Here is a 22766-nt window from a genome sequence, read left to right on the forward strand (position 1 = left end):
CATTAGCTAGACAGTCCAATAAATAGGACTCTTCTTACTGAGTTCAAATTTGACTTCAGAATTTTACGAGCTGTGTGACCCTGGGTAAGTCACTTTATCCTGTTGGTCTTAGCTTCCTCATCTGTAAAATGAACTGGAGAAGGAAATGGCAAATCACTCCAGTGTCATTGTCAAGAAAACCTCAAATGAGGTCACGAAGAGTTGGACACAACTGAAGCAACTAAGCAAAAATGATTCTATGCAACCTCTTCCCCTATTCTGATGACTATTTCAGTGATACTTTTATGTCAAATGTGCCTCTCAATTAGGATCTCTAGTTCATCTTGCTTGTTACCCATCCACTGAAGACTTATAATGGCTAATGGATTCAAGACTGATTTCTTTTTAGGATTCTGTTCTCCTGTGATTCTCTTGAGTATGATCTGGTGGTCTTGATTCTTGATATTCCATTTTCTCACTTCTCTCTCCTTTCCATTCTATTAACATCCTTCTGACTAAATAGAATCTTCGTCCAACCCCATCCCAGAAGTCGAAGTCAAGGCTGTTCTCTCAAATCACACAGGACCCACCCAATTTCTTTGCCACAACATTGAGAACCTGGGTCACTTTTCTGACTACAGGAATATAAGTTATTCCTAAGAGGACACCCAAATTGTGCTGATCTGATCCTTTAAATACAGACATTACATGTATAATTGTCATCCAGCTTAAACTTGACTCTTGAAACTTTTCCTTTCATTATTCCACTTGATCTACTTTTATTCAATAAATACTTTTTATCTTCTATTTCATGCAAAAGACTGAGATCAGCTAACCCTAGTTCACCTCACCTGTAGGAAGGCAGTTCACCTACCTCTTCACTCTCGTGGAAAACTGCCACTCTATTTGTCCTTTGGTCCTTCCGTCTCATTAAAAAACAAACATTTCTCATCTAGTTACAAAAATTAACATGTCCAACTTTAGTCCAGATCCCATCCTTTCCTTCCTCTGAGACTTCATCTTCCTTTCCTTTCTCCAAAACCAGAGATTTCTCTTAATTCCTCTCAGATCCCTTTAAACCACTTGTTTTACTATCTACCAATCAATCCCCAATTCCTCACAAATGTGGTCCAGGCTCTGCCTATCTTCCTTTTTAAACCACCATTCCTTCATTAATAACTTTATAGCTGGCTTCCACTCCCACTGGTCTTCTGAGGGTCAAGGTTTTACTGCTAGGCAAATATGACAACCTTTTCTCAGTCTTCATCCTCCTCCATTTCTTTTTTTTTTTTTTTAGATTTTTTTTCAAGGCAAACGGGGTTAAGTGGCTTGCCCAAGGCCACACGGCTAGGTAATTAAGTGTCTGAGACCAGATTTGAACCCAGGTACTCCTGACTCCAGGGCCGGTGCTTTATCCACTATGCCACCTAGCCGCCCTCCATTTCTTTTCAATACTCAAAGCAATCTACTTCTTTCTGAAACTTAGGTTCCATTTTACTTTCTTACTACTATTTCTTGGCTTTTCTTCTTCCCATTTCTTTGAACCCTTCCTTTTCTGTATCTTTCTCTTCCTCTGGCATCTGAACTAAGGGTGTCCTCTAAAACTGTTCCTAGACTTCATTGTTGTTTTTTTTTTTTTTTGCTTTTGTTTTTGTTTTGAGATCAGTGAGCTCATTAGCATGGTTTTAGACCTTTCATCTGTTTGGATGATTTCCAAATCTTTATCTCTGCCCCCTAACCTCATGCCTAATACTAAGTCTCTTATCACAAATCAATCAACAGCATTTATAAAATGCCCACTATGTGCAAAGAACATTATTACAAATAAAAAAAGGAGCCTGCATTCTACTGAGGAAGGGGCCAAGAGAGTCACAAATTACAGATAGGTAGATACAGAACATCCTTCCTTTCCAACCTTTTTCTCTTCCCTGATACCCTATTTTCTATCCCAATCTTCCCTCCTTCTTGTGCCTTCTCTATTGATCTCCTTCAATTGATCCTTCTCTTCCATTAAATGATGAGCTTCTTTAGAACAAGAAGTATCTCTTTTTAGTTGGTATTTTTTAGGTATCCCTGATACTTAGCAAAGTGTGAGGCACATAGCAGGCAATTAAGAAATGTTTGCTGACTGACTAACCAATTTTTCTAGTCTTCTCAGATAGAATGCTTAAAATCATCTGACTTTCATCTGCAAAATATCAAGTCCATATTATATTCACCCATTCTATTCCCACTGCCATTAACCCCCTGGGTCCAAGTTCTCACCAGGTCACTCTGACTGCTACTTAGATGACCTCCCTTTCAGACTCTCCTTAAGTATAATTCATCATGTAGATGTGCTAGGCACAAAGTATACTCTTATATTCTAAAACTATCAATTTTACAACAGCTAGAAACACAGTTTGTATGACCACTTAATTTGAGTCTCAGTTTACTCATCTGAAAAATGAGAATAATAGTTCTTGTCTTTATCTTTAGGCTACTTGTGGAGATCAAACAAGATAAAGCAGTTAGCCTATAGATATAGAGTTTCACAAATCTGTATGTGCTACATAAATGTCAGTCATCATTATCATTACATGAATTAACCTTTGGGGGATATCTCTTAGAAGGAGTTTCAATACCACATTTGCTTGGTCAAAAGTAGGAAGATGAATCAATTAGACTTCTGAAATTCTTATTAGGCATTTCCAAATCAGCAGAAATTGGCATTTATATAACATGTGAAATTAAAGGTCTCATTCATTGACTGGGGAGAAAGTTGAATCTGGATTCCTTTCTCCATGATAGCTCTAGTGAGGACCCATTCAAGAGGGATCTGAGCGAGAGAAGTATGCCATACATTCTTCAATGTTTATATAATTATGGTGATGATGATCATCATCATCATCACCAATAGCTGATATTTACACGGCATTTTAATGATTACAAAATTAATGGTACTTGGTCTCCCAATGTGCTTTCCCTTGTTTTCTATACTTCAATATTCCCTAGAATAGTGATAAAGACCAACATAACAACCACTCTCAGTCCTGAGAGATGAGCTTTATGAGTTGCAATAAGACTAAAGATTGATTATCTTGTGACTCTTCCGGTAATGAACTGGTCCTAACATGGAAGATGTATGCCTGAAGCTTCTTCAACCAACCTGCCAGAGCCTGTGCTGGAATGACCTGAACTCGTGGCCTCATAAGTTTTGCGAGCTCAGGATCACCCCCATGCCACACCATGCCATGCTACAACAGGAGTGTGCTTCTCATATGACCATTAAATTCCTCTAACCAGTAACCCTTTCATTCCTTTGAAGAGCTGTAAGATATTGGTTTCTGAGTATAAGGATCACTGAACTTATGAGTCAAGAAACTGAATTCAGATATTAGTATTGTTCTTATCTATTAAGAAAAAGTCCTCTTGAGAATAAACTTGCCATTGGACCCCTTTAAAGAGTGCAATAACCTTGGCCCAGCTGCCTTTTCCTCACCTGTAAAACTGAGGATATTTCCTCTAATGCCTAATTCAGAGTACACACAAAGTACTTTAAAAACAATATAATTTATAAACAAAACACTAGCTAAATAAGAACTACTATTATTATGGTTATAGCTAGCAAAAGGTAAGGTGAAAGTTGACTTTGGGCAAAGGAAAGATTCACTAGACAGGCAACTTCAAAATGACCCTCTTGATAAAATCAGCAGGGAAAAAACTACACATAGGGTTCACCATCGGCAGCTCACTCTGTCTCGGGGTTCTAGAATTCACACAGTGACAATACAAACGTGGGTTGCCCTATGAAGGCTCATTAATAGGGCAACATACACATACATACATACACACACAAATAGGCACAGCAAGTTCTTCAAATCTTCATTAGCTTATTAGTATAAACAGCTTTTCAAGCAACAGGGAACAAAAGGACATACTAAACAAAACAGGAGTGAGGTTGAGTCATGGGGCATGGAAATAGGGAAGGTCATCACTTGAAAAGGCACAACCATATAGCATCTCCCAAAAGGCTCCATAACAGTCTTCCAAAGCTCTAGCCCTTAGGTCACTGCTACCAACTCCATTTAGGTTTCACTTCATTAGTTCCTACTTTCAGAGATCATCCTTGGAATACCTAGATCATCCAAGTCCTTCCCCAGTCTTTGAATCCTTAAAAGACTTGACAAATCTTTGTTTTCAAATTCTGGAGACAGAGGTACCTTAGAGTTTCTATGACTCCCTGTCACAATGTGAGAAAAACAGTGACCTCAGGCCACTGGTTCTGTTAAGATTCTTGGGTTCTTATTTGAAACGCTTCCAGAAATTAAATTCAGTAGTCTCCAATTATGATAACCAAGTTTGGCCCTGGAGAAGAGATAAGAAGATGGACACCCTCCCTTCTTCAGATGTGGGGGTAGAGAGATAGGGAGATGGTGCACTATGGGTGTGAAACATTACATATACTGTCAAATTTAGTTGCTAGGTAGATTCATTTTGATGAACTGCTTCTCTCTCTCTCTCTCTCTTTTTCATCTTTGTTACACAGGATGGTTTAATGGGTGTGGAGAGGAATATATCTGGAAAAGAAGGCATTTTTAAAAAAATGACAGTATTTTAAAAATCACAATTAAATTACAAGAGTTACAAATACAAATACAAAACTTACAAAAAATTACAATTAAAATTTTTTGAAATGACAATTTTTTTAAAAGGAAAGCTTCTAGATCCCAATACTCAAAGCAATCTGCTTCTTTCTGAAACTTAAAATCAATTGTACTAACCACACATTTCCCATGATAATTAGGATGCCCAAGAAGGATATGCATAGTTCCTTTGAAACAAGGAAAAATAATAGAGAGAAATATTTAACTGGGGTCCCCTTAAAAAGAGTTGCCAACTAATTAAGCCATAGAACAAAATAAAATTCCTTGAAGGTCTAAGATCTGAAGAATTGAAGAGTTAGTATTTTCCTAAACTCAGGAAAAGTCCTTTAAGGATACTGAGTAAGATCCTCCAGTTTAAACCATACAATCAAGCCAGTTCTGATAAGATCTCCAATGACAATAAATTTGGTTCAATACCCCATATTGGCAGGAAAGGGTCTTTGCATTAATTATGCTTTAAAGTCACCTATTCAAATGCTACTTAGATCTAATAACTTGGTTAGAGAACTAACATCCTTCCATATTTTCCTTTAATGATTTCCTGCACACCCTGGTCTCGGGAGAAAAATTGCTGGTTCAAGTCATAAAATTTGATCAATTTCGATCAAGATCCTGTGGTGAGAGTCTAAAATGAGGAGGGGATGAGAAAATCTGGGCTCAAAGGCTGATCAGACAGGGAGAGATTGACAGACATCGTGCACACTGAAAAAGAAATGCATCTCTCTACTTGGTACCATACTTCTTTCCACCTCCTATCCTACTCGCGAAGACCTTCCTCTGAGCAATCCCAATCTCAGGTAGTTTAGAAAAGGGACAAAGGCCTCAGGAACAATTCCTGCAAGTTCTACAAAGATTTCAAAGCTAAAATAAAAAAGAACTATGAGCGGCCAACCAAGAGAATTTCACTTCCATTTTTAAAGAATCCCTTTCCTGCTGTGTTTACAAAAACTCCACATTAGAATCAAAGCCAATGGAGCAGATCAATTCTGTCGGGGGGGGGGGGGGGAAGAAGTGGAAGGGAGAGGGAGAGTTTTCAACAACTACATGGTAGGAATGAATCCTTCTCTTCCCCTGTGTAAGAGCTTCCATGGCAAATATTAAAAAAAAAAAAAAAACCATTTGCTAGACAGCCACGGCAGTGTACCTGAATAAGCTATCTCTGCTTTACCTCACATAAAGACTGCTTCTGACAAAAGACTTTTCTGGACTAACATGACCAAAATGTCCTTCTCCTAATAAGAGAAAAGTCTCCAAGATAGACAGTTCAATTTCTTCTCTGACAGCAGATTCAGGTCAAACCAACCAAAGGTTTATACATTCCACTGTACCTTAGTTGATCTTTGAGACCCCCTTCCCATCTCTTTTGACCGAACTTATATTCCATTTCCTAGTCTCACCATCCTCTCACTAATTCTTGACTAGATAACCCTAATAGAATACCTTCTGGTTTCCTTGACTCTTCCAATCTCTCTACCCATTATGGTCAGCATAGTCTTCATAAAAATACTTCTATGATTAACTTTCACAAGCAATCACAAATATTTATTGTCTACTACATACGCCAAATACTGTACTGGCCCCTAGTGAGACAAATACAATGAATGTAGCACTCTATTGGTAGAAAGTACACAGATAATTGAATATAAAATACCAAGAAAGTGGGAGGTGAAAAGAAATCATTCTAATAACAGAAAAATACAGAATGCAGATATTCAGTTGATATCATTCCTCTGCTCAAAAACCTTTAACAGTCATCTAGCACCCCAGAGGAAATATATAGTATAACTTCCTAACAAAAGCATTCAAGGCCCTCCACAATATAACCTCAATTTACTTTTCATTCCTCTCCATCACATACATTATACTCTTTCTTCAAATACTTTAAATCAACAAGCTTTTAAAAGTATATAATAGTTCCTGGATCATGGTTCAAGTTTTCTTTACAAGTAGGAAATTCTTTCATTTTCCTTATTTCTGTCTGTGCAAATTCTATTCATCCTTCATGCCCTAGGTCACATTCAGTGTATACCTCCAATGATCCACTGATTTGCAAACTAGGTAAGAGTATGACAGTTCCAAATTAAAATAACTATGATGTATCACCTCACACCAATCAGACTGACCAGGATAAAAAGGAGAAAATGATCAGTGTTGGAGAGGTTGTGGGAGGATTGGGACATTGATCCCTTGCTGGTGGAGTTGTGAACTAATTCAACCATTCTGAAGAGCAATATGGAAATATGCCCAAAGAGCAATAAGACTGATCATACCCTTTGACCAGCAAGACCAATTCTAGGCCTATTTCCAGAAGAAATCATAAAAAAATGGGAAACTTCCCACATGTTCCAAAATATTCATAGCAGTTCTTTTTTGAAGTAGCAAAGAAGTGGAAATTCAGGGGATGCCCATAAATTGGAGAATGGTTGAATAAGTTAGGGTATATTAATATTATGGAATAATATTGTCCTATAGGAAACCATAAATGATCGAACTCTAGAGAAGCATGGAGTGAATTACAGGATCTGATGCTGAGGGAAGGGAGCAGAACCAAGAGAATATTCTGCACCTTAACAACAACACTGTGAGTTAATCAACCCTGATGGGCACATCTCCTCTCAGCAGTTCAGAGAGTTAGGACAATTTTATTAGATCAGCTATGGACAATGCTATTGCCATTCAGAGGAAGATTTTTTTTTTTAAATCAAAGGAAAAAACCCTTCAGAATCTGATGAACACTACATTCATTTTTAACAAAACATTTCTTATGTATTTCTCTTAAACCTAATTCCTTATGGTGAAAATGACAAACCTGTAAACATTTAACACAAATGTGTATGTATTTACAGTATAAACTTGACTGTTTGCTACTGAGGGGAGGAGGGTGGGAAAGCAGGGTGGAAGGAAATTTTGTAACTTAAAAATATACATATGCATATGGATGAATGTTGAAATACTTTCATAATATGTATTTGGAGAAATAAAATATCAATAAAAAAAGGAGTATGGCAGTTCCTCCATTCAATGTAAATCATTTATTCAGCACCAGAATGTTTCAAAAATCATATAAGGTGCCAACAGCATTTTTATTCTTTATATTATTCTAATGACACTCACAGATATAGAATCCTAATTCAACATTGAACCACATTCAGTAAATTAAAGATTAATGATATTTTGGACAGCCTGTACCTAATCTTTGAGGAACATGGGAGGAAATTACCACACCCTCTTTAGTGTTTCTATCTGGCCCAACAGTAGCCTTGGAGGGCCCACTGATCTGACCCAGCGAAACAATACCTTGTACCACAATGTTTATGATGTTCATATTAGTTTGTTGTTATTGCTCAGTCATGCCTGACTCTTCATGACCTTATCTGGGATTTTCTTGGAACAGATCCTGGAATCGTTTGCTATTTTCTATGTCTATCTATTCCACAGAGGAGGAAACTGGAGTCATCAGGTAAGTGACTTGTCCAGTGTCTGAGGGTGGATTTGAACTCAGGTCTTACAGATTCCAGATCTGGCATTCTAGCCACTAGGGTGCCACCTAGATGCCCCTCATATTGGTTACCAATGGTAATTTCCCTGGGTTTAAGACTAGCATACTTAATAGGGTTTACCACTTTCACCTTATTCTAATCCTTTAAAATGTTTTCCTTTCTTTGTTTTTTTTTTTGCACCTCTCCATCTCAAAGATGTTCTCTTACTCCTGTGAATATTTCACATGCAAAAGGAGCATTGGTACCCATATGCAGCCAGTCAGCATCTGGAGAGCTGCAAGAACTTGGGGACAGCAGGTGGTTCTTCTCTTCCCCTGGGTTTCACTTAAGATCCCTGCTCTGCAATGGTCCTGGGCTAAGATTACATTTTTAAAAGTCTGGAAAGCTGACTTTCCAAATACCATCAGGGAACCCACAGCTCAACCAAGTGGCCTGTTCCAGAGCAAAATCCATGAGTCAGTTATCTTCTCCCCTACCATGAATCTTCAAAAGAAATCCTCCCCAAAGTGGAACTTGCATCCCTCTCTTTCCTGCAGATGTTTTGCCAGCAAGCAGAGGGTCCAACAAGGGAAAGGTCAAAAGGGAAAGGAGTGTCTAACCAAAGAATAATACTGATTCTGGCTTCAAGAGATGCTCACAAAGTTTCCAAGTACTAGGGACACAGATGAGAGAAAATGTGGTAGGACAGAAAAGAAAAGAAAAAAAGGGGGGGGCTGATAAAAATAAGTCTCTAGCCTTCCTTAGGCATTCACTAACTGGCCCTTTTCGCCTCCAGGATGGAAAGTGTTACTCAACTGCTTGGCCTCTTGCTAATTGTGGGTTTTTATTTTTATTTCCTATTACCCTCTTGCACGCTTGATGAGATTATTTTACCGGAACTGACACAGCTGGAAGCAGCAGGCGTACGTGGAGCCTCTGAGGAGGTGATGCAATTTCATTTTCATTGATCAGAAATCAGCAGGGCAGTAAGTGATGGGAAATTCCATTAGAAGAAAACTCACAGGCCACGAGACCCAACTTCCTAGCCACACCCAGGGCCTCCCAAAGGCCTTGCCTTCCTCTGGACTCTGTCAGAGCCTGACCTGGAGAGGAGCAGCTGAAACCCCCTACCCTGGGCTCCTGAAACAGAGCCCAATGGGCTGGGACCCCACAGCAAGAGTAGCATGGTTCCGGCTCTGACATGAACCCAGAGATGGCAGAGTTCAAGATCCTCTAGTCCAACATCCTTTTAAATGAGGAAACTGAGTCCCAAGGGGGTTGAAGTCACACAACTAATAAGTGTCATAGCCAGAGAACTATAACTCTCAGTGCTATGCAGTCTCTGAACATCCTAAGACATAGAGTGATGCAGCTAAGATACTTTTCAAGTATTTGGAGGGGGGGGGCGGGGGCTGTTAAAGCTGCAAGTAGTCAAAACCTAGCCTCTCCTTCCTTCAAAAAGCCAAATTTGATTAAGTGCCTCATATATGCAGAACAGCGTGAGGCACTGATGATTCAAAGACAAAATACAGAAGAGCTACCAATGAAGTAAATGAACATGGAGCAATGGTTTCCAGAAGAATTTCTCAAGGACTTCTACAAAGTCCCCAGAAGATTCAGCAGTGATAAGGAGCTGAAGATATTGTCCTGGAGGTTAGTTTAGGTTCAGACAAGACCTACCTTCTAAAGAACAACCAAGGAAGGTAGGAGCTTGCTTAGATCCTTGGGTTGCAGAGAACACCATATCTCATAATATGATCCTCATTCTCCCAGAGTTAATAATGACAGGCTCAGTGACAGAAATACCCATTATCTTAAAGTAGCCTGTAAGAGGTCATCTGCATCTCATGATACACAAAGTAGACTCTAAAGCTAGTGAAATCTTTTTTTTTCATAGGTGCAAATTCACTAGATATTAGGTATGAATCAAAGACATTGAGCTATTTGTATAATAGATATGAATAATTCCCTCAGCAATGCATATTCTAAATTCACATTTATATTGTGCTTTCCTAAAACCACTGTGAGAACAATTTAAAGATGAGGAAGTTGAGGCCTAGAAAGTGATTACCCCTACATAAAAAACTGATAAGCATTAGATACAGGATTCAGATTCAGTGAACTTTTTAATTGACCACTCTGACTCAAATCAACAATTATCTTATCAAACACCTACTATATGCTAGATATAAGTAAAATACAAGAGATAGAAATAAATATAATAAGTGCAAATTAATTGTTTGGAAGAAGGAGAGAGGCACCAGTAACTGGGGGTCCAAGAATACTCTCATTATAGAAGGTAGAAGTAGAGATAAGGGAAAGAAAGCATTCTAGGAATGGAAACCTGCCAATGTAAAGATACAAAGAGAAATAATGAATGGTATATATAAGCAATAACACCAAGACCAATTTGGCTGGACTATAGGAAAGAATGGTGTGAAAGTAGCCTGGAGAGGAAAGAAGGGGTCTGGTTGAGAAGTGTTTAATTTGACCAGAGAGGTAACAAGGGGACTCTGGAGTTTACTGAAAGGATGAGCAACCTGGCTAGCCCTGGCAGCAATGTGGAAGTAAGTGCTATGGGCAGAAATCTGAGGGAAGAAAAGCATCTGAAAAGTTCCTGGAGTCATCTAAGTGAGGGGTGATGGGACCATGAACTAGGGCAATGATGATACAAGGAGGGGAAAAAGAGAGGAGATGGAAAAGAAAAATTCTAATAACTGATATGGGCTGAGTATGAGTTGAGTCAAGGACGACATTGAATTTATAAAATCTGTGAATGACTGGAAGACTGGTGTTGTCTCCAACAGAAATGACAAGTTCAAAAGAGGGGGGTGGGCTTGGGGGGTAACCAATGAGTTTGTTCTGCCTTTGTCATGGCGGATTTGAAGTCTTTGGCATGTCTGGTTCAAAATGTCGAAGAAGCTGTTGGTGACATGGAATGAGAGCTCTAAAATAGAAGACTCAAGACTATGAAACCAATAGCCAATGTCTTGCTCACGTACATCCCTGCCAGCCAGAAATGGCTAACTTGGCAAACACACACCTGGCAAGATGGAAAGCATGTCAAAGGGAGGAAAGATGTCTCTGAGCAACCCATTAACACCACTGAAAGAAAAGTAAAGTACAGGGCTGACTGATAAATAAAGAATCTTAGGTAGATGGCAAGGTCCTCCCACTCCCATCCAAAACAATCAGCAAGACCCACATACTGTTCAGGACTGGGTATGGTGGAAATACTGTGGTCCCAACACCTTGTCATCCCTACTCTTCTAGTGATTCTAATAAAAAGAGAATTGTAATTTATAAGTGAGCCAATATAGTCTCCCACAATTAAAGGTAAATAAGTAAAATTTAAAATTGCCCATTTATAATCTCTTTTAAAATGAATAAATCATTGAGAGGTAAACTACCTTGCCCTCCCTGTAAATATCTTTCATCTTTCTGTCTGAAACAACAGGAGCCTTGATGAAATTCAGCTAATTCAGCACAGTCTGCTGTGCCAGGATGCTCTAATGTTGACAACAGCTTATATGAATTAGCTTCTCCTGGCTCCTAAGAATAAGATGAACCTACAGATTTTTCACTAACTAATTTAAAAGGCTAAGCCTCAAAGAGAAGTTCTCCTTCAAGTAAGTCTTTGGCATCTATCTCATTTAAAAATTCTCTCCTAACATCTGAGTTTCAAGTTTCTTCTGATGAGTATTTTCCCAAAGTCTTGAAAGAATGAAGGCAACCACTACTTTTTTTCTTTTTTAAAAAATGTTTAAATGCAAACTGAAAGCTACTGGTGATAAGGTGTTCTAACATTGCAATTCATCAGGCAACTTGATAAAATTAGCAAAAAGGAAGTCCCACGTAGGCATCCCAGGAAAAATCAAGACAGAGATAGGCAGCCTTCCTACCTCCTTCCTCCCCTCAAAATTGTCTCTATGTGTGTTAAGACCTTCACAAATAAAAAGGTCTCCTCTGTACTTCAAGGATGTGTGATTTTTGTCAGGGCAGATACTTCTCCCACTGATGCAGAATGAAACCCTTCTTCTGTTGCTTAAAAAATCCATCCTCCTTGTGTGGCCAAGGTGGTGATTGACCTCCCTGAATTAAGCTAGGCTGGTATTTAGACATAGGGGCTATTGCTAAGTCAGTATTCATACTATATGAAATAATCAGATGAAATTTTCTTCTCCACACCACACAGTTCATAAATTAACTACTTTCGAAGGTTTCACCTTTAAATTACATTAAAAATCATGACATCAGAGAGATGTTTATGCTCAAGGAATCAGATTTTTGAGTTGTGAGAGCTACAAACCCACCTTCTTAATGAAGGGCAACTCATCAAATATTTTCTGGTTCTGCTGTCCTCTGCAAGGTCCTTCATCAGAACCTGTTATCTTCCACAGCTCTCAAAGTGTCCAGAGGAGCTAGTGACCCTATGACCCCATGCCTAAAATATGGTTGTTGTAGTTTTTCAAGCTTAATTATAAAACCTTAAAATTGTCTCATTTCCTAAAACCTAAATCCAGCTGCTTTTAAATTGAGAGGAGAGCTTACTGACCCATTTGCAAGTAAACTAAATTCTGAATTTCCAGGGCAGTGAGGTGACCCAGCAGATAGAGATCCCAGTCTGCTCTCAGAAAGATCTGATTCCAATTCAGTCTCAAAAACTTCCTCCTCTATGACCGTGGACAAGCTACTGAACCTTGTTTGCCTCAGTTTCCTAATTTGTAAAATGAACTGGAGAAAGAAATGACAAACCACTCCTGTATCTTTGCCAATAAAAACCCAAATGAGATAACAAAAGAATGAGACATGATGAAATAACCAAACAACCCTAAAATTCACCTTCATGAAAGCAATTCCCCTAATGAATACTACTACTACTACAGAATCTCTACAACAACTTTTTATCATAACTCAGTATCTTAAAAACTCAGTATCTAACACTTTAAAGTCTACAGAGAAGAGTTTAGAGAGCTGCATACCAACATCAACAATAAACAAGATGATACCTAAGGGCTGTGTTTTGTTACAACAACATATATGTTGCAGCAATTTACAGGAAAAGCCTCAAAGGCTCCTAACTTGAACAACATGGCCTGACCAATAGTAAGAGCATTCTCCATGTGGAATCCTGCAATAAGGCTTAACTATCATTTGATGTCAGTTCCTTGAAAGCTATGTTTTATTTATTTAAACATCTCTTTTTTATTTAAATAAATATTTATTTAAACACCTCTTTCCAGGTGTTTAAAGGTCTATATGAAGAATGGGTCCAGTATGATATCAATGTCATATGCCAGCACTTTAGTACTCCAGAGCCCCTTTCACCATCAGATCAATTAAAATCAATATTTATTAAGACTTTACCAACATGTAAGACATTCGGGTGGATACAAAAGAGTTCCTCTACTCAAAGAAGGTATGTTCTATTTTAATAATTGGGAGATAACAAAGTATATATATTTGCTAATTTGAAGAAAAAGAAAAATAGAAGAAAGAAGGTCACTCTAATAGAGGGGGCACTCATGTTGAACCTTGAAGGAAGAACAGATTTCTGAGAAGCCAAATTAAAGCCATAGTATATACCAGGTAAAGGGGGTCGGGTGAGGGGTTGCACATACAAATGCATGAGGGCAAGAAATGGAAAGTCAAATCTAGTTTAATTAGAATATAGATTTTGTGAAAGGGAATAGTGTAAAATAAAGCTGGAGAGGTAAACCAGGGCTACTTAAAGAAGAGTCTAAAACTTCAGCCTGAGGCAACTGGGTTTTTTTTAAGCTTTTTGCAAGGCAAAGGGATTAAGTGTCTTGCTCAAGGCCCAAGGTCACACAGCTAGCTAATTATTACGTGTCTGAGGCCGGATTTGAACTCAGGTACTCCTGACTCCAGGGCCAATGCTCTATCTACTGGGCCACCTACCCATCCCTTGAGGCAACTGTGTTTTATCCTAGCAGTAAAAAAGATAATTAAGACAGTGCCTTACAAGATTTTGGCCACAGTGAAGCAAAGAGACCAGTTAGTTGTTATGGTAGCCCTGATGAGAAGTGATAAGGGTCTGATCTATGAGAGTGACCACTGTGGTCAGAGAAAAGGGGCCATTGGCAAGAGACCTGAAGACAGGAATCAATGAGACTCAGGAAAGCATCTCTGATTCTACCCCAAAAGCAAAAACTCTGACAAGATGGAAGAATGCAGTCTTCTCCAATTTTTAAAATTATGCATCTCCAACCTATTGATAAAAAAGCTATTGGTCAATACCTAAGTTTTCTTGCATTAGTACCTAATCATTTTTTTTTCAAAACAGTAAGTCAAATTAAAAACAAAACAAAACAAAACAATTCTGAGGCAGGCCAGGTGGTCTAGAAGTGTACGGACTTTGAGGACTAGGATGCAGAGACAGTGCTGAAGAAAGCAAACTTCAGTCTTACCACTGCTTACTTTCCAGGACAACAAAGACGTAGCAGCTCTTTTGTGAATCTGTTGGAAAAACAAGACAGTGCTACTGAAGTGTGACCACTTGTGAGTGTGTGACCAAGATCCTAGGAAAGATGAAGATATGGAGAAGAATGAGGTTTTTACAGTAGACCACACCAAGTGCAATAGATAGATGGGCTGCCTCATCTCAAGGGAGAGAAGAAAGAAGGCAGGAGGGCTGACTATCTCCATTTGAACCACCTTCCTTTCCCTAAGCCACTTCAACCTGTATTGGTTGATGAGCTGTTTTCATGGGACTTGCTCTCCTTAAATTTTAACAAACCGGCCAACAAACATTAAATGCTTTTGTTTGTTTAACAGAGATCATATTAGTAAATGAGGTCCTGGGGAAAAAAGAGAGAGAGAGAGAGATAGAGACAGAGACCCGCACTGCGTAGGTTTCCCTGTCTGTTGACCAAAAGGAATGGTTATAGTATGGGGCTTTCTGACACACTGCCATGTGATCTGTTCTTCAGCAGAGAATTTCATGGTCATAGAACTTAAAATGTGGTGGCCATCAAGAGTTTAAGAAAGAAGCAAAGTTTTGTAAAGCCATTGGAATAATCCAGTAACATCTGGCCCCTCCACTAAAGTTAGAGAGAGGGTCCAAGAACTGGGATGACTGATGAATTTCCACAATACTCATGAGTATTCAAAGATGGTTGGGCCACGTTCACTCAAGAATAAGACATCCAATTCTGAAACCTTTAACCCCTAACATCTGTGGATCATCAACTGGGCAGGCTGGGTCCTGGATAAAGCTGACTTCCTAGGAAGAGTTACATGTGAAGTTTCACTTCATCAGGTCAGTCATACATAAAGATTACATATATGACAGTAAAGAGGCTATGTACCTACTCATTCATAAAGGACACAAATGAGGTAAGGCCACATGATTTTTATACTATTCAATAAATCCTATAGATGGTGGTCCACCAGGTATAGAGTCAGGAAGACCTAAATTTAACTCCCTCCTCAGACACTTAGGGGTTATGTGATCTTGGGCAAATCACTTAACCTCCATTTGCCTCAGTTTCTTCATCTGTAAAATGTAAAAACCCCAAGAATCAAATGAGAGAATAATTATAAAGTACTTAGCCAAGTACAGACTCAGAGTAGGTGCTATATAAATGAAGCATAGTAATTGTAGTAGGAGGAGGAAGAGGAGAAGTAGTAGTAGTAGTAGTAATACTGTAGGGTTGGGGTAGGGGTGGTAGTAGTAGAGGTAGTGGTAATGATAGTGGTAGAGATAGTGGTAATACTGGTAATAGAAGAATAGGAGTAGTTGTATCACAGTCATTTCAGTCAAGTCTGACTACACTTGGAGTGTTTTTGGCAAAGATTCTGAAGTAATTTGTCATTTTCTTCTCCATTTTGTCAGGCAAATTAGAGGATTAGTGACTTGCCCAGGGTCATACAATCAGAAAGTATCTGAGGTTGGATGTGAACTTGGGTTTGCTAACTCTGGAACTAAGTGACCTATCCACCAAGCTGCTGTAATGGAGAAAGTAGAGGTAGAGGTAGTGGTGGTTGGTGACAGTAGTAATCTAAGGTGAGTATGGCTATTTCCTAAAATAATCCTGTATCCAAATCTTCCTGTTGGGGTAGAAGCCCATCTAGACAATTTCTATACTGGCTATCAATCAAAAATTATTTTAAAAACAAATACCTACTATGGACTAGGTTTTGGGGTCTGGTGCAAGTTTCTGAAGACACAAAAGATACATTTCAGAAATGAAACAGTCTCTGACCTAAAGGAACTTAGATTATATATGTATGTATATATATATATATATATATATATATATATATGCAAAATATGAATAAAGTAAATACAAAGTCATTTCAGCTAATAGATCGGGAAAGGCTTCATAGAAGATGCAGCCCTTGGGCTCTATTGGAGGAACCTAGGGGTTCTCATAGGCAGAGGTAAGGAGGCAGGATGGGAGCACATGTTCTAACATTGGAAAAGAAGGCTATAAAAGTCAGAAATTTCTACTGGATCCCAAGAGGGTAATAATCTCCTGAAGCTCCTGGGGCAGGAGAAGGCCATGATCTGTAAGAAGAGCCCTTGGGTCCTTAGGCAGAGAATGAGTTTGAAAGGCAAGAGACTAAGGTAAGGAGCCCCAAGAGGTAACTGCCATAGTAATCCAGGAGAAGGGAAACCAGGACTTGAATTAGGTGGTTGTGGTACTACATGTGGAGAAAATGTGATGGACAGGAGAGGTGTTGTAGAGGCAGAATAAGACTTGCATGAAGGGTGAAGGATAGTTAAGAATCAAGGATGTGAAGCCAGGTGACAAGAAGGGTAGTTAGTGGTTAACTACAGCACAAAAAGTATAATTAAAAGGGAGAAGAGGAGTAGAGAGGGAAAGTATTTAAATTCTGTCATGAATTTTGAGTTGAGTTGCCTATGAATATCCAAGTGGAAATGTGTAATAGGCAAGTGGTAATTCAGGAGACTATTATAAAGAGGCCTGGATGTATAAGAGTCAATTGCATAGAGATGATCACTGAATTTTAAGGGATTGCTGAGATCATAATAAACAGTACAGAGAGAGAAAAGAAGGGGCTATCACCCAATACTGTTATCAGTTACCCTTAAAAGGTATAGTTGGAGAGTCGATCTTACTAACTTTAAAAAAAAAGAAAAAGAATCCAGGAAAACAGAATTCTACTTCAGTCAACTGCTATCATAGCATTCATTTTTCTAAGAAACATTAAGTAGACCTGAAAAAAGTTAAAGGAGAGGGGGAAATCTGACATTATACCATTCAGCTTGTAGTTTAAGAAGATCAATGACAATTTCAGAGACACCAGAATTAGATTTTTCCTTAATCTTAGGACCAAAAGCCCCTACAAATGCTTTTTCCTCAGAATTAAGATGCAGGTTCAAAACCAGCCCCCCCCCCAAAATCCCTAAAAAGCCTGTTGCATAAGATCTAGACTGCTCCTATGAAAATCCTGGTAAGAGTTTGTCAGTTTGTTTGGGTGGGAATGGATAGAGAAAGGGGATACAGGCAGAGGAAAGACTGGAAGGGAAGACATTTTAGCTTTTAAGCTCCAAACTCCTGAGTCACATTTCAAACTCCTTTGCCATAATTGTTTTAAACACTGCCTCCACCGAAAGATGCCTTTAAAAGTTGCATTAGCTTCCAGATTCCTTGTTTAAAACCCCTCTTTCTGCCGGTGCCTTGGGATAAAAGCTGTGTTTGACTCATTGGCCTGGCCAGCTGTCAAATTCCCACACTTGCCTAAGCTGCAGGGAGAGCTTCTCCTTCTGCCAGTTGGAGATACCACCCCAATGGCAGTGCAGGGGTTAATGGAAGCTGACCGCAGCACAGTTGTTAAGGTAATCAATACTACTGAGATACTAAAGCAGCATAAGCCACATTATTGATTGCCAAGTAGATGATAAAACTGTTTATTATGATAATTGTAGGGTCCCTGCAAGATGCTCCCAGTGCTTCCTAAAGCTGTTTACAAAACTAATAAAGATTTGCCAGCCCAAGATCTTCTATTTTAACTCCCTGCCCCCTTACCCACCCCCCAAATACCACAGCCACACATATCCTCTTTTGTCATGTGATAGCTCTAGGAATCTCATCTGAGATCATGCCAACTTGGGAGATGATGTAGTTTATGAAATCTTCCTGGACCCACTAAGGAACCATCCTTCAACACCCTGATCCTGAGCCCACTTCATAAGGAAGGAAGTAAAGCAGACAACACAGCTTTCACATTTCCTACAGAGAATGCATCGTAGAATAACTGCAGTGTTTTATTACTGGAAGCTCTTCTCAAGGCTACTTGCTCAAACTGACATCCATTTGTTACAATGCATTCAAGAAACCACATCACCTTGGTCTGTAATTAAAACTTCTCTTGAGAACTTGGTCCCATGGACTTGAGGGACATATATTTGAAAAAATAAAGAAGTGTAGCCATACCCTGATTCTCCAAGATTGTTCCACCTGCCTATCTCCCTAGGACCTCCACTACTGGGGAAACTCTTGAAAACAAAGTGCTCTAAGTTCTGGGGTTTTTTTTTTTGGAATCAAATATTGATCAAATATTTTTGGAATCAAATATGATGTGCCACCTTCATGACCAAACTTTCCTAGATCTACAGTATCATCACAGTGTTCCACAGAGCTCAAAGGTAGGTGGGAGAACAAAGGCACCAATGGGAAATTATTCTGGCCCTGAAGTCAAGATCCTCATTTAGACCTCAGCTAACTTAGGACAAGACATAAGTTTTTAAGGTTGGACTAGGACTGGACCCACATCTATGGGGTCAAGGTCTCCCACTGATCCCCTGTCAACTTCAATCATCCTGAACCATATCTGGCCTCTGGTCTCAGATGACCCAGGAGGAGAAACTGAGGCTGCTGACTTTACACAGCCTCATTCAAATCTAACTGACGTGGTTGCCATGGCAGCACCTCCAGGACAAACAAGAACAACAATCTCAGATACTAGAATAAAGGTAGGGGAAATGATTTTCCATAAGAATGGACAGTGAATAACCTAAACCTTGAGGATATCTTTACAGTTCACTTGCAAAGGGAAAAGAGAAGCCAGAACTAAAAAGCCTAAGTGAAAAGAGAACAAGTCATTGAGGCAGGTCCATGACTCACTCTCCAAAGCTCTTTAGCAATATTTCACGCCAAAAAAACAGAAAGAAAAAAAAAAAACAAATGAGCAAACACACATCATATGCTTTAGTCCCTCAGATCCTAAACCTCACTTTCAGTTTTATACAACAGACCTACAAATTAGCCAGGCAGACAAGATACATGTCTGTGTGTTCGCATGCACAGTTCAATTTCTTGGGCCAGTAGAGACATGAGGGTTTGGGTTGGGTTTTTTTTTTTTTTTGGTTTTGGGGTTTTTTTTTTTCAGACAACGGGTTATATTCCTCCTCCTCCCAATCACATAGAAATCAAGAGACTGGAGCCAGTTTTACATAGAGATCAACCTGGCTGCCAAAGACCTGGCTATGAACTCAGATGCCAGAGCATGGCTGGAGGGGATGCACCCAGGGATTAGTTTTAACTCAGTTACCTGCTCTTATAAGAGTTTCTTGGCAACCAAAAATGGCCCTAGTAAATTAGAAGCTTCTCTTTTTCTGTATTTTTTTTTAGGTAAAGAAGTATAAAAAAAATAAAGGGGGGAACCTTAAACTCCTAAAAATAAAAAAAAGAATTTTTTCTTACACAAAGAAGGCTGATATTAATAGACTTGTCCTAGAGTCCATGACATAATCAGGTTAATGTTAAATGGATAAAATAACTTCTGTCCCTTTAACTTCCCATTACAGATAATACATGCTTTGTTCTCTTAAACAGTTATATCTGTAGCATGAGTATACTTAAAAACATGCTACACTCACATATGATAATCCATTCTCAGAGATCTACTCATAATGGCCAGATGAACACTGTCCAAGTCCTAAGAACCATTTGGGAACATTCTAAGTCATCCAGGCCATTAGCTCTGATTTGTATTAAATGGAACAAACCCCATCTACTGGGAATTCCTTTTGCTCCCTTCCAGAACCAAGTAACCTGAATGTACAGAGCATCTTCCAAAGAGTTCACTGTTTTACATTACAGAGTTTCTAAGTCATATACAACTTTACATTTGCAATACCATAATGTCCTTTCAAAAAACACAGCAGTATTTAGATTAATTATAAGTTGCATTAAATGATGCTCAGCACCTGGTTGGGGCCATCTGATCATTCTATCTGAAATACTGAATTTAACCTACCTAAAAACAATTATTTTCCTAGATTATCAGACACTTCAAAATAATACCTATTTTTCCAACAGAATTTATGGTTACATTTGTCATTTCATCATTTTAAAACTTCATTAATATGAATGTTTGTTTTCTGGTTCTGACAGTGTTGCCTTAAATACAAGAGGCAGAAGGGGAAACAAACACAAGGAATGATGATGTGGTCAAATTCCATTGGGAGCTGACTCCAAAGAGCTAACGGAGCAGGGAAAGAGACTGAAGTTAAGAATGCTTAAATAAATATTTAGTTGTATTGGATAATACAGATATATTAATCTTCTAAAATATTTTAGCCTTTTAGAATTTCCAGAGGGGGGGGAATAATTATCAAGTAGGAAGGAATAAAACATAAGGACCATGACAACATCAAGTCAGGAGAAATTTAAAAGGCATATTCAGTTTGATCTATTCAACTCTGAGTAATCCTAATTCTACATCATACAAAATTTTAGGTCAATGACAGAGGCTAGAGGAAGCAGCATGTGTAAGAATTTAATCAAAGGATTAAAATTATATCCCTCCCTCTTCCTAGACAACCAGAATCCCTATTCAAAACTCCATTCAAATGGCATCTTCAAGTCTTTCCTCACCCCCAGCTAGTGCTGTTCCCAAGACTTGTTCTGTCATATTTGACTCTTCGTAACCCTACTTGTGATTGTTTTGGCAAAGATGCTGGAGTGGTTTGCCATTTCCTTCTCCAACTTATTTGTTCAGATAAGGAAATTGAGGCAGTTGACTTGCTCAGGGTCACACAGCTAGAGTCTCAGGTCAGATTGGAGTTCAAGAAGATGGGTCTTCTGGACTCCAGGCCCAAAACTCTATCTATCCACTGTGCCACCTAGCAACTCCCCAAATTTCCCTTCTATTTATGTGTATATTTCCCCAGAAAACATATAAACTCCTTGAGGACAAAGAATGTTTCGTTTTTGAGACTAAATCCCCAGTGCCCATTACATGATTTGCCACTCTAAAAATGCCCATCCCCCTCATCATGGACATAACAAAGCCTCACCCTCAATCAGTTCTTTTAGCTTTAAAAAAAAAAATTTGTAAGGTAATGGGGTTAGATGACTTGCCCCAGGTCATCCAGTCTCTCAGTTCTGGAAAGAAATTCTACTGGGCAGAATTTTGAGTCCAGAAGTATGAGCCTCCCTCTGCAACTAACTAGGGATATAATTTTTGAGCTATGTCAAAAATCTGAGTCTCAATTTTGTCCTTTGTAAAAAGAAAAGGGTGGCCTCAACCTGGGGTTTATATTTGTTTTAAAAATATGTTAATAATTATATCTAAACACAACTGGTTTCCTTTATAATCCTGGACATTTTATTTTTTTTTATTTTTATATTATTTATTTCTATCCCTGAAAGCATTACTTTGAGAAAGGGATAACATCTGGCTTCACCAGACTTCCCAAAGGGTCCAGGATACAAAGGTGATGAACCCCTATTCTTAGGTCCCAGGATACAGGAATCAACAATCCTGAATTTCTGTCTACTTCATACAAGTTGAGCACAGATATTTTAACAAGGGTAGCCCAGAAATCAGCCCAAGCACTTGAGGCTTCTAATCCCTTATCAACAGCTTAGAAAAGTATGTATAAAGTAGGCTTTTTTAAAAGGAGAAGAATCTGGTGGGAAACCTTCTGCCATTTAATATTTCAAAGAGTCTTCTGTGATGATCATGATGCTGACTATATGCTAGCAAACTACTCTTCATCTTCTGTCCCTTCTTTAAAGTCAACAGCCTGGACTCCTCCAAGGCCAGGATTCTCTCTATCCAAGAAGTTAACTGTGCTTGGAAAGAGATCGTACCAAGGTCTGTCACTGCCCTTCCACCCCCCCCCCAACTCCCACCCCAAAATCCACGTCAAATATTAAGCATTTTATGAAAACCATACATTACACACTCCCTCCTCTTCCTCCTTAATCTAAGAATTTTGCCCATGAGTAAATAATTTTATAATTGCAAGAGACCTTTTTCAGAAAGAAAGTTCAAATTTTTGCAGAAGTAATGATGGGACAATGGATATTTTAGGTGTTTATTACTTTGTCCTCGAGCAACAAGCCGTTAAGCCAGGCATCTTCTTTCTGTCTGATCTTTACTGATGCTCAATGTGGTTTATTTCTAAAAGTACACTGGGCTTAGAGTTAAAAAAAATGGATTCAAATTCTGGCTCTGTCACTCACTCGTTCTTGGGCAAAGTTTGATTTTGTGAGCCTCATTTTCTAATCTGTAAAATGGGAGTAGTGCTTATAAAGAAGCAAGACAGAAGGCAATATATGAAGTTTTACATAAATGTCAGAAACAGGAAAAAAATGAATAAATGTTGGTTTTGCTGTCTGAGGTCCTGAGTTCAAATTCCAAATCGTACTAATTGTTTGAG

General features: G+C 38.7%; 1 protein-coding gene across 3 annotated transcripts in view; it reads right to left on the minus strand.

Annotated features, from left to right (window-relative positions):
* The window catches only part of ZFHX3 (zinc finger homeobox 3), a 304460-nt gene that overhangs the window by 209854 nt on the left and 71840 nt on the right, over window positions 1-22766 (minus strand). Inside the window, exon 1 of one of the 3 annotated variants that reach the window (XM_074200233.1) lies at window positions 1-22205. This exon is cut by the window's left edge and continues 13151 nt beyond it. The exons of the other annotated variants lie outside the window; for them this stretch is intronic. The gene's annotated coding sequence lies outside the window, so the exon portion shown is untranslated. Of the gene's footprint in view, window positions 22206-22766 lie in introns of those variants that run through there. 3 annotated transcript variants of the gene reach the window in all.

Source organism: Macrotis lagotis, chromosome 1 (assembly GCF_037893015.1).
Source record: "Macrotis lagotis isolate mMagLag1 chromosome 1, bilby.v1.9.chrom.fasta, whole genome shotgun sequence".
NCBI lineage: Eukaryota > Metazoa > Chordata > Mammalia > Peramelemorphia > Peramelidae > Macrotis > Macrotis lagotis.